The following is an 11,687-nucleotide window of genomic DNA, read 5'->3' as shown; positions in this document are numbered from 1 at the left end:
ATAATGCAAGAAACCAAAAAATGGTATCTTTTAATCACCCCCACCACCTCAGCACAGGAGTAAGTGGTGAGAGCTTTTGATATTTTCACCTTCTTAAACTACCCTAAACAGAATTGCGGGTGAATTGAAGCTTACCAAAATTGTTTTTCAAACTTTTCCTTCTATACCTTAAAACCCTTCCTTGACTGGGACTGCTACTATCACAGCGCCAAAGATGCTATCACACACCTATAAGGTGTGTAGGTGTATTATAGTCTTCTGCTTTTCGATACTCGCAGTATTATACACATTAGCGCATTCATAATTATCCACTAATTAATGTTTTGCTTCTGATTTATAGAATGTCAATTCGATTTATTAGTAAATACATAATATAATTGTTGTATGTACTCGTGTTAAGCCCGGAGAGATTTTTATTTATAGCCTACATTTAAGTGCTGATAGTAGAGTAGTTGATCAAAAACAAAAATCCCTGAAATTTAGATTGTGACTCGTTTTTGAAAAATTGGAGTAGGGGCTCGTCTTATAAGATTTTCTGTATCTGAGTTCTAATGTCATTGATTTTCATTGATCAGTCGAGTGAATAATTCAATAATTATTATCGACTAAGTTAAAGTTTAAAACCCATATCATTTGTAGCATGTTGAAGTCAATGATGAACCAGGGGTGAAACAAATATGAAGATGATTTGTGAGAATTGAAGCACATAAAGATCGATGTTCGTGAAACAAAACAATAATCACAGTACATGAAAGTATGGGGGCGACAGAGGCAAGTTAGTTAGAGACTAGTTTGGCATTGGAGTAGTGTGGTGCTTGTGCCAAAAGCTGTTGAGCATTATGAAAAATGAAAGAGTTGATGAATGGTGATGACGGCCGATTAGTCGGTGTGGTGACATGACTGATCGACCACTGCGGCTGGGTAGCCGTGAGGTGTACGCTTGGGGAGTGTCAGCGGTTGAGTTACACCTGGTGCACCCTTGATGGCTGTCGGAATCGGAGCAACAAGGAAAACGTCCTGGGAGGTAAGCGTCGTGCAGTCTGCAGTCGACCGCCGCCATTATCGATCTGCGAGCTCTGCCCGGACAGGCTTGCCTGTCGCCGGGAAACCCACTGCCCGCTTTTCCCGCAGCTGATAGGCTAACACACTTTATCTCCAATTCAAATCACATCTGCACAAAATGTTCGCTTGCCATAAATTCTTTCCTCAGGCTAGATAGATAATCTCCGAGGACGTTTCAACTCTCTGAACGCCGCCACTCTCTATACACACTATTCCAGGGCTCATTTTGCACACGTGAAACACCTGGGTACACAAGTTTTGTTCCACTTGTTTCATGTACATGCCTCATACCTCTTTCCTAGCAACTTATGCGCACATCAGATCCAATCTTCTCTTTATTCTTCATTTTTAATACAGTACCGTATTTGAAAATATATTCTCAATCTAATCAACACTTATTTTTACTATTAAAAACGTTTCATCACACTTTAACTGATTCCCCAATTTCCCATGTCTATTCCATATTCTAAACCAATTCACTAATGATTTACACCATCAAATAAACATGTTATAAAATTCGAATAAATCTTCATTATAAAAGGAAATTTCATACTCCAATAAATAATTCACAACTTCATTAACAAAAGGAAATTTCATACTTCAATAAATAATTCGCAACTTTACATTCTTCAAGGAATGTTTTTTTATCTAGAGAGTTTCTCCACTTTTAACTGGAAACAATTAACACAAGAATTAGAAACGGGAAAATATTTTTAAATAGTACATTTTGAAATGAAATCAGATATTAAAAGACCCCTCTATGAGCAGAAACGTTTTCTATGTTCGTCTTGTTCACATATCGCTTCAACTTTATAAGACCATTAAACTATTATTTTCTCAAAATACAATAAAAATTATCAAACACCCTCAATTTTATTGTAGCACTAGTAGTTCCAGCACTTATTTTTATTACTTCAACTTATTAATTATTTCTTATTCGTCCTAGGGTGGATGTGTCTGGGTTTGGCGGTAGTGTATACTAGCAGCGACCTGTTTCAACTCTTTAAAAGTCATTTTGAAATGTTAAAATACCAAAGATTTTTATTTTCTCGTAATATAAGTTATATTTCAATTGAAAAATAGAAAATTAATTTCCATTAATAGAAATATACTTCCATAATTCGCCATTGGTATTAAAAAAGTGAACTTCTCTTACAGTAGCGCTGACAATGCTGCAAGACTTGATTTATCGAACTTTTTCCCATTCAATTGACTACCCGGTACTCCCTCCTATCGTGCTGAAAACAAATTATTCTTGAAGAAGTACTTTTTTCGCTACCTTCTACAATCACGTACTAAAAACAATGACTACCTTTCAATAGAAAAACTGGAGTTCCTAAAAAAACTGATCCTGTCTTTCCTTTCCGAGTAAAAAGAACTGGTCAACTTCTTCTGGAAGAATAAATCGATTACTCAACTGATGCATCAGTCTACCTTAGTCGGTCCAGGTCACAAATAACGATAGCAGACCATAAAACTGTCTCTAGAACGATAAATTCAGTAATCTGATGAAAAGCTTCTTTAAATGAACGAATATTGGTTGATAATGATATGTTCAATAACTTATAACTGAAACAATGATAACCTATCACCATCATGCCAAATAATGTGATTATTAAATTTTCAGTACATGAATAAAGAAGTTTTTCAACTTGGAAACATCCACGGTACAAGATAACATGAAACCATCAACCTATTCAATATAATAAGGTCTACTTAGAGATAAGATCCTTATCAATTTTATATTGGACAGCCACCATATATCAGAAACTTTTTGGTTCTTGTTCTAGGCAACCAAACCCAAAGCGTGCTTAGCTGAGAACGATTTAAAAAAAAAATTAAATACCAACCTTATGTCAGCTTATTGATGCGACTTATTGAAAGAAACTTCATGTTTTCATAAGGTTTTGATTAAAAATTTCCTAAACTGTGCACCATAATAATTGAAAATTCAAAAACAATTTATTCTCTTCAAACCTTGTTCCGAATGACAGAAGAAATAATACAGACAGAAACTTCATGCATAATGAATTGCACATGAATCTGTGAGTTGGCTCATATTCAACAGCGAATAAAGTGAGATAAATACGCCTGCAGCTAACAATGTCCTGAGCCCTGAGCCATATGAATTTTAGCTGCGCGAATATCAGTTGATATTCAAATAAAGGAGAACTAGTTCAATATAGAAGGTGTATGCCATCATTTTCAATTTGAATTTCAGATTCTTGGTATATTTGATAGCACCATGCATAATAATAATGAATTAATAACTGACCCAATAATCAATTTGCCATTTCAGTGCAATAATGGTCAGTCGGTGCAATAACTCAACTTAGCTTGGCAAGCTGTCACATTATTTGAGGACCGCTCTAAAGCAGCTACTCATCCTTCGATCTTTCCTCATCTACCACGGAACCACTCAAATGTCAGTCAATAATTATTACTCGGTTCAATGAAACTCACTTTGACTCTGCTTTGATTTGATGGGTAGTTGGGTAGAGAATATTTTGTGGGTATAGGCCTCTTCTCTGTGTCCATAAACTAACATTTTTTGGGAATATTTCGTCTGTCATTAGATTTTTTTATAGCATTGAGATTATACTCGTATGACGGAAAATTTATTCGAGTTATCATTGAATTTGTGTATTGAATTTGATATTAGCTTCTGTATTTGTTAAAGGATGTGTGAAGAAGATCGTTGAAATATCAGTGTTATTTTTCTGCTAAATTATAATACTATTTATATGGAATATTATTGATTTTGAATAGAATAATTTTCCTATAACTATAATAATATACTCTTTAATCATTAATCTTCTATGTAACTGTCAATGGAAAAGGGTTTGAGAAAGTTCATAACTTTCACTTTTATTAAACAGCCAAAACATAAAAAAGCATAGCAAAATCCTATTTTTACAATGTATGTTATGATCAAATGATTTATAATCCATTTAGAATACTATAACAAAGTGAAAAAGCGTAGATACTTGCAGGAGGGATCAATATGAAATCATCCTATAAGACAAGAGTCTGAATCTGAAACATCCCATAATCTATTGGAATTTTACAAAAACTTATGATTATTTTCCGATTCGTAATACGTAAGCAACTCCTTCTTTTTAGTTCATTTCGCTCCTTGAGAAGCATAGGGCATCCGAAAATGTTCGCCATTCATCTGTGTTGGCTGCAAGCCTCTTGACCTCTAGCCAAGTCTTTCTCTGTTGCCTGCACTCTGCCTCAACCGTTCTTCTTCATGTCATCCGTGGGCGTCCTTGTCTGCGCGATCCCAGGGGGTCCAGCCACTACCTCCGTAAACAAAGCCATAGTGCATTCGTGTGACGTCAGCACAGGTAGGGTTCCTACACCAATAAAAATTCGTTGATTTCAGCTGATGTATATCAGCTAGTGTAGGAGCCCTACTTGTGCTGACGTCACACGAATGCACTATGGCTTTGTTTACAGAGGTAGTGGTCCAGCTCAATGCAGCCTTCTCTATTGCACCATTTTCTTTTCTCAATTTATGCCCAATTCATCTCCACTTTATTCTTTTCAACTCTTCTTGGACTGGTCATTGATTCGTTAACTGCCAGAGATTTTTATTTCTGATTACCTCTGGCTGGTATAATGAAATTGACAATCTTCATCACACTCTTATCCTGATTATATTGAGTTTCAGAATTTCTCTTTCGAATTGAAATAAATCTATTTCTGTTCTTGATGAGAAGACACGGAACATTATTAATTCACGAGAGGAGTTACGGCGATGCTTTTGACGTTACTAGTGATAATTATGTTGCTTGAGTAGAATGTTGCTAATGGTGCTTTAATGTCGTCTCGATGTGTGCACTGTGCACAACCAAGCACATGAAATAGATTTCAGGTTGAAAACTTCTGGATTGAGGGAAATTCATATTTTTTTGAAGGTTGTCCTCTGTATCCTATGTACTGTACTAGATGATGATGATTCATCCTCATAGAAATGGCATTCTACTATTCTTTTCATAATTTATCATTGAAAATACAGTAGATGTTACTTTTCCCACAGCTTGAACAATGGAGACGTGCAGATATCGTATTCTATTGTATTTTGAGTATTGATTTTGATACGTGAGTGTGAAATGGCTATGGTACATAAGTATAAAATCACTTCACTTATATGGGCTACTTTATTCAAATTAATAAAAAAATATAAGAAATTATTCGTTAAAATATTTTAAAGTTTTCAAATATTTTAATTAAAGGGTACTACAAGTTTTTATATTGTTTTTATCAATTTACATAAGTATAGTACACACTATAATATAGTCTATTTGAGAAGTTTTCAAAAATGAACTATATTATTTCAGCGTAGCTATCACTTTCTAGCGTAATAGCTTTAACAAAATTGATTTGCTCATGTGTGGAGAATTTCTATCTATGAAATTAATTACAATATTACCCAATTCAACATTTTTATTTCGATAATACCAAAAAGTAGAGAAGTGTGAGTTGACTTTGCAAAGGGTGGGTTGAGTCAATTGTCTCTGTATTGTGATGGGAATTCAATTTGTTTCAGCACTTACACTAAAAGCTTCCACAGTATAGAAAGTCGTCAATACTAATCCATTTCAATGGACAAATGATGTTATCCTATTTTTTATTCTTCGTCCTTTGTTATTCCGATCGTACTAGCTGATATATGCATATAATTTATTCTGTAGCCTAATTATATCGAGAAATCGGTCAGGAAATTGGAACGTTGGAAAATCAGCGGCTCATCAACAGTGTTGCAAAATTGAAAATAGAGTTGATGTTCATTTCGATAAGATTTTCATCTGTTAAAATCCAACTTACTACTGTAGAACCATGTTAAACGTGTTTCCTATATAATCTGATATGCACGTTATAGTCTGATTGATTATAATTGTAATTATCGATTCATGGTTTATAATTGACTAGCACATTAGTTCAAATCATGATAGTAATTGGAATTCACGAGTTAATAGGTGAGCTGTGTTAATAGCGAGCGTTCGTAATGATTTGAAATATAAATTAATACTGTAATTGAAACAGACATAATCACAGGTGCTCATCGAGTGAGAGCTTAATATAAGCTAGTGATAGCTATAATATAACTATCTTAAGTTTAACTTTGTGGATAATTTCGATTACTGGACTTGCTCTGGTTTCTTAGAAACTCTTCTACTTACTGGTTAGACTTTCTTAGTTTTAGCTCTCTTCGATTAAAATTTTTCAGTAATCTATGCATGATTTGAACTTGATTATTAAAATGCCTTGATCAACATAAACAGACAATGGTTAGGAGTGAATAAATTATTGTTGATATAACAAATATTTGGTCTGTTAGCATGAGTATTTCATTGTATGTGCATTGAGAGGAGAAAACAGAATTTCCATTGAATAGTTTCAAAAAAATAAGAATCAGTTTCCTGTACGGTACATAGAAGAAGAATATTGTATTTTCATCTAAATACCGTGGTTTCCAGTTCTATAGAAATAAGTGGTACACAGCTGATGAAATCCAACATAAAATAACTTGTAGTGCTCAGATAATTCAATAAAAATTCATGGTTGCTCCAGCTAAGTACAAAATGACAAATAATAATAATATTTTATGAATAACTAAAACGACAAACTTGATGGAGCAAGTTAGCGGTAATTGACTGAACGGTCCTTCCTATTTCACAAGTCTTCTTTATTTTCTAACTTTTATTATTCGTTAGAACAGGCAGGAGGAGTTAATTGACGGTAACTTGTACAACAACTATGGCTGACTCAATTATCTTTCAGTTTGAGCTCATCAAGTGGCAGATTTCAGACATGCGAATAGCTTCCTCATAAACGACAAACTTAAACGATCAAGAGAATAAAAGGCACTGACTGGCTTTGAATAAGGGTTCTTGTACAGCCAGGTGGAGTGAAATGAATTGTAAGCAATGAGTTGTTTCAACGGGCAGACGTTGTTTTGACGGATCTTGGTATTTTTGTAATGAATTCAGTTAATGGCTGGCAAGAACGTATCATCAGGAAAACGCTTACATTGTCAGATCAGATGAGAATCAGTTATCAGTGATTTTGGTCTTTTCGTAATCAAGAATTCGTTTAATGTATGGCTGGCAAGAACGTATCATATCAAATAAGTCCGAAATCAGGATAACACTTACTTTGTCAGATCAGATGAGAATCAGTTATGTGAGGCATCCCAAGGGTTTAAACTCGCACGCAACATTTGCTGCCACTCATGAAAGGTGGAGCTGGATTATGAAATTTGTTCATCGGTCCTTCTAGGAGAATAGCACTCCATATCAATGGGTGATCATTCTAATGAGCAATCTAATCATTCAAATAAATGTTACTAACAAGTTCATTAAGCTTCATTATTATAACATTTTCTCAATCAAATATAGAGCTTAGCTTGCTGGGTTCTACTCCAATTATATTTTAATCTGAATGTGTTTGAATAGGAAATAATCATTTGCACTGATTATTGTGTAGAATGAGATGCAACTGCATCAACTACACTGTTTTTGTAAAAGTGAGAGAAAAAGGAAACCTCGCCATGTATTTGGAATTTATACATACAACAATATCCTCAATTTATTGACAAAAATGCTTTATTTTAATGATTTGATAATGTTCCAACTCAATGGTCCGCTCAGTCCGTTTCCCGATGGTGAGCGAGAGAGATAGATGCGCAGTGCTCATACTCATGGGTCATGGGCATTGTGTTCGCCGTTAGAATGCTGGTTATGCAACCCGTCGCACAAGCCATCATAAATTTTCAATACCCTTGATTTCTAGCGCTTCGTCGCCTTTTGCAATAATTGCTTGGAAACCTATAGAAAATCAGATTGTTATTGTTGGGTAGCGAACGCAGCTGTTATCGTATGTTGGACCTCACATACAAGGGAAGCCCACGGGAAAACTAATTGCTAACGTCAACCCTTCGATTCTGGAAGTTTCTGAGTGGTTTGCGCTGATCGTCCATAGTAGTTTTTACTTCACAATTTTCAGTACTCTGTGCAATATTCCAATATTATTCTCTATTCAACAATCATCTCTAAATGCAGTGATTTCATACTGACCAATGATTTCCTCCTGCCCAATAACTCGTAAATTTTTTTTGTACATTGTATTAACAAGAAATACCTCAAAATGTATGATAAGGATACCGGAATCGTCACTTTCAACATATATACAAGTTAAATTATGTGGTCCTCAAGATTTCTTTTTAAAAATAAATCTTCATTTTTCACAAACTCAAAATTTGGAATTATACAATTTAGACAAGTGAGTTTTGACAAAATGAGTACGTCTCGCTTCGATGGTGTAAACAGGGCTGACTCTCGATGCGTGAGTAAACTGGCTCCAACAGTTCCAAGAAGCTGTTTAGAAACTGCTGACTGCTGTAGATTCTCAAGATCTAACTCCTCCCTCCCTAAAAAGAGCTTCGGGGGTTGGTAGCGAAGTTCTTAAAGAAAGTTGCTGTCCTTTTTTTATACACGGTGAAAATTACGCAAAGAACAATCACAGTGTACAAAATCGTTGTGAAAACATTGATGTCGGTGGTTAAATCTGATTCTCGGGTAACTGGAGACATTTGAATGTTGTTAAATTGGTTAAAGTAGTTTAAGCTTTTCAAATGAATATGGAAATCTGGAATTTGATGATCTTGACGTTCTAATTGGATGTTTTCTAGAAATTTTGGATGTCCTACCGACTGCGTTAGTTAAATTATATGTGGTCCGCAAGATTTATTTAAAAAAATAAATCTTTAATTATTACAAACACAAAATATGGAATTATACAATTTAGACAAGTGAATTTTGACAAAATGAGTACCTCTCGCATCGATGGTGTAAGCAGTGTAAGCAGGTCGATGCGTGAGTAAGCTGGCTCCAACAGTTCCAAGATGTTGTTTAGAAACTACTGACTGCAGTAGCTGTGTATTCTTACGATGTGATTCACATTATGTAGTGTAAAAATAAAACAAATCCATCATATGTATGTAAGACTAGCAGGTAACCCGTGCTCCGCAGGAGTCTAATTAAAAACGTGACGAACTGAAAACTTGACCTACTGAAATATTGAAGAATTTAGAATAGGCCTATAACCATCCTTGGTCAATTAAGAATCTATATGCAAAATTTAAATTTAATCAGGCCAGTAGTTCAGCCAATTCTCATAAGCCAATTCTCTCCTTCATTATAATATCATAGATAACCCAAAGCCGAACTTTTACCAAGATAATTGAGTGTAATTTAATCATCTCATCCAAATAAAAGAAGATTCGGGAAGGAATGGCCTTTGAGCTTATACTATTATTGTGTAATGCGTTTATACAAAATTATTCATCTATTCTATTTCGAGGAATATTATTTTTTTTCAACTTTTATTTTTTTGTATTAAATCCTACACAGATTATGGCCCGGTTGCACTTATTCCCATTATCTCCATAATCTGCAATATCCCCCTAATATCTTTAACTGCCGGTTGCACAAAAGCCGGTCAAATTTTAACAGTGATTAATTCCACGAGAACCAATCAGAGAAGCCGTCTTTTCAGATACGCCTTCTCTGATGGTTCTCGTGGAATTAATCACGGTTAACTTTAACCGGTGTTGTGCAACCGGCACACAGAGTTTGTGAAAATAAAAATATTTATTGATTACCAAAACAATACTATTATCATATTAATGATAATAATTAATTATCAAAACAATACTTTTATTATATCAATAATAATAATATTATTAAACATATATTTATCAATTATTATCATAACAATATTATTGAGGTTAAGTGGAATCAGGTAGAAAGCAATAATAGTACAGATGTTCTTTTTTTAATTTCTATCATATTATTTATTTCCAATGATTACAACATATGTTAGAATATCACATGTCAATAAATAAATTCTCGAAATCTCATTTCCATATGGCACTCACCTTACCATGTTCATAACCTTACTTAATAGGATCCTTTTTCATCCTTTGAAACCCTTAGAGGCAAAATATCTCAAAATCCGTTCTTAGTGCGCGTCTAGCATGTTTGAAGAATATTTGTGCAAAGTTTCAAGTCTGTAGGCCAATTAGTTTGAGCTGTAGTATGATTTTACATCAAAATTTTCGAAAAACGCCCTCTCCTGGACCCCCCTGTGCTCCTGATCGAAATTTTTCTGCATAGATCTAATTTTTTTCGTAGCTGAACAAAAAAGTTCCTCTTGACTTTGCTGTGCAATGAGCGGTTAAAAAGTACAAACTTTTTGGGGGGCCCCAGCTCCCTTGGGGGAGCAAATTTCTGAAAATCCTTTCTTAGTGGATGTTTTCAGGCTACCATAAACAATCGTGCAAAATTTCAAGTTTTTAGGCTCAGTAGTTTGGGCTGTGGTGTGATTTCAGTCTGTCGGGGCTTAGCCTTTTATAAGTATAGAGATTGTGTAATACGTTTATACAAAATTATTCATCTATTCTATTTCGAGGAATATTATTTTTCTTCAACTTTTATTTGTATTAAATCCTACACAGATCAAGGCCCGGTTGCACTTATTCCCATTATCTCCCTAATCTGCAATATCTCCCTAATATTTTTAACTGCCGGTTGCACAAAAGCCGGTCAAATTTAAACTGTGATTAATTTCACAAGAGCCAATCAGAGAAGGCCTTTTAGAAAAGACGGCTTCTCTGATTGGTTTTCGTGAAATTGAACATGTTTAAAATTTTACCAGGTTTTGTGCAACCGGCAGTTAGAGATATTAGGGAGATATTAAATATGAAATTTGATTTGAAAATAGCTATTTATGTATTAAGAGCGTAATGCGCGACTTTATCGCTCGCGCAAAACAGTTATCACGCGACGCGACCGAGGCGTGATAATTTTGCAAGATCGATAAAGAAGCATTACGCGCGAATTACATACAAAATTTTTTCTACAACTGCCCAAACCTGTTAAATTATTTATATCGGCGGAGTCACAATTGCCGACTTTTTAGGTTAAGACCTTTTGGCGAGCTGCTTACCATCAGCTGATCAGCGAGCGTAAAGAAACTCTTCTGCGCATGCGCGAATGATTACCGAGCGTAAAGAAAAATCTACAGCGCATGCGCGGATGGTTAGCGAGCGAAAAAGTAGATTCTCCTCAGAAATAAGCTGTTTTACGAGGAGAATTGAGTATGTAAATTCTATTTTTACGCACAGTTGTAGAAGAAAAACATTTCTCGAAATAGAGTAAATGAATAACTCTATACAAACGTATTACACAATAATAGTATAAACTCAAATTATGTTCCGTAGTATAAGTTCACATTTAGAACTCATTAATTTGTTTGATAATAGCAAGATTCATAGGTACTCATTTATCATATGAACTCCATAAGATTGATTTTTAATTCTGTATATCAATTTCAAGTTTATCTGGAAATACATAGTAAATATAGATATTGAGTATTAAAAAAACACAGTTCATATGCTTATCTATGTTCAGAGAGATAAAACAAAGGTGTAGGTAGCGTGGAAGCAATCACCTGTTCTTGGTAATTTGCCGCGTGCCGAGCGGCGCGCGTCGCTTTGTCGTGGGTGGTGGGTGGCGTCGGCGTCGAGCCGAGCTCAGTAGAGTGGTGGGTGCAGT

The sequence above is a fragment of the Nilaparvata lugens genome, chromosome 3, assembly GCF_014356525.2.
Source record: "Nilaparvata lugens isolate BPH chromosome 3, ASM1435652v1, whole genome shotgun sequence".
NCBI classification, from domain to species: domain Eukaryota; kingdom Metazoa; phylum Arthropoda; class Insecta; order Hemiptera; family Delphacidae; genus Nilaparvata; species Nilaparvata lugens.
The sequence above is the reverse complement of the archived record's forward strand: the minus strand, read 5'-3'. Positions refer to the sequence as shown.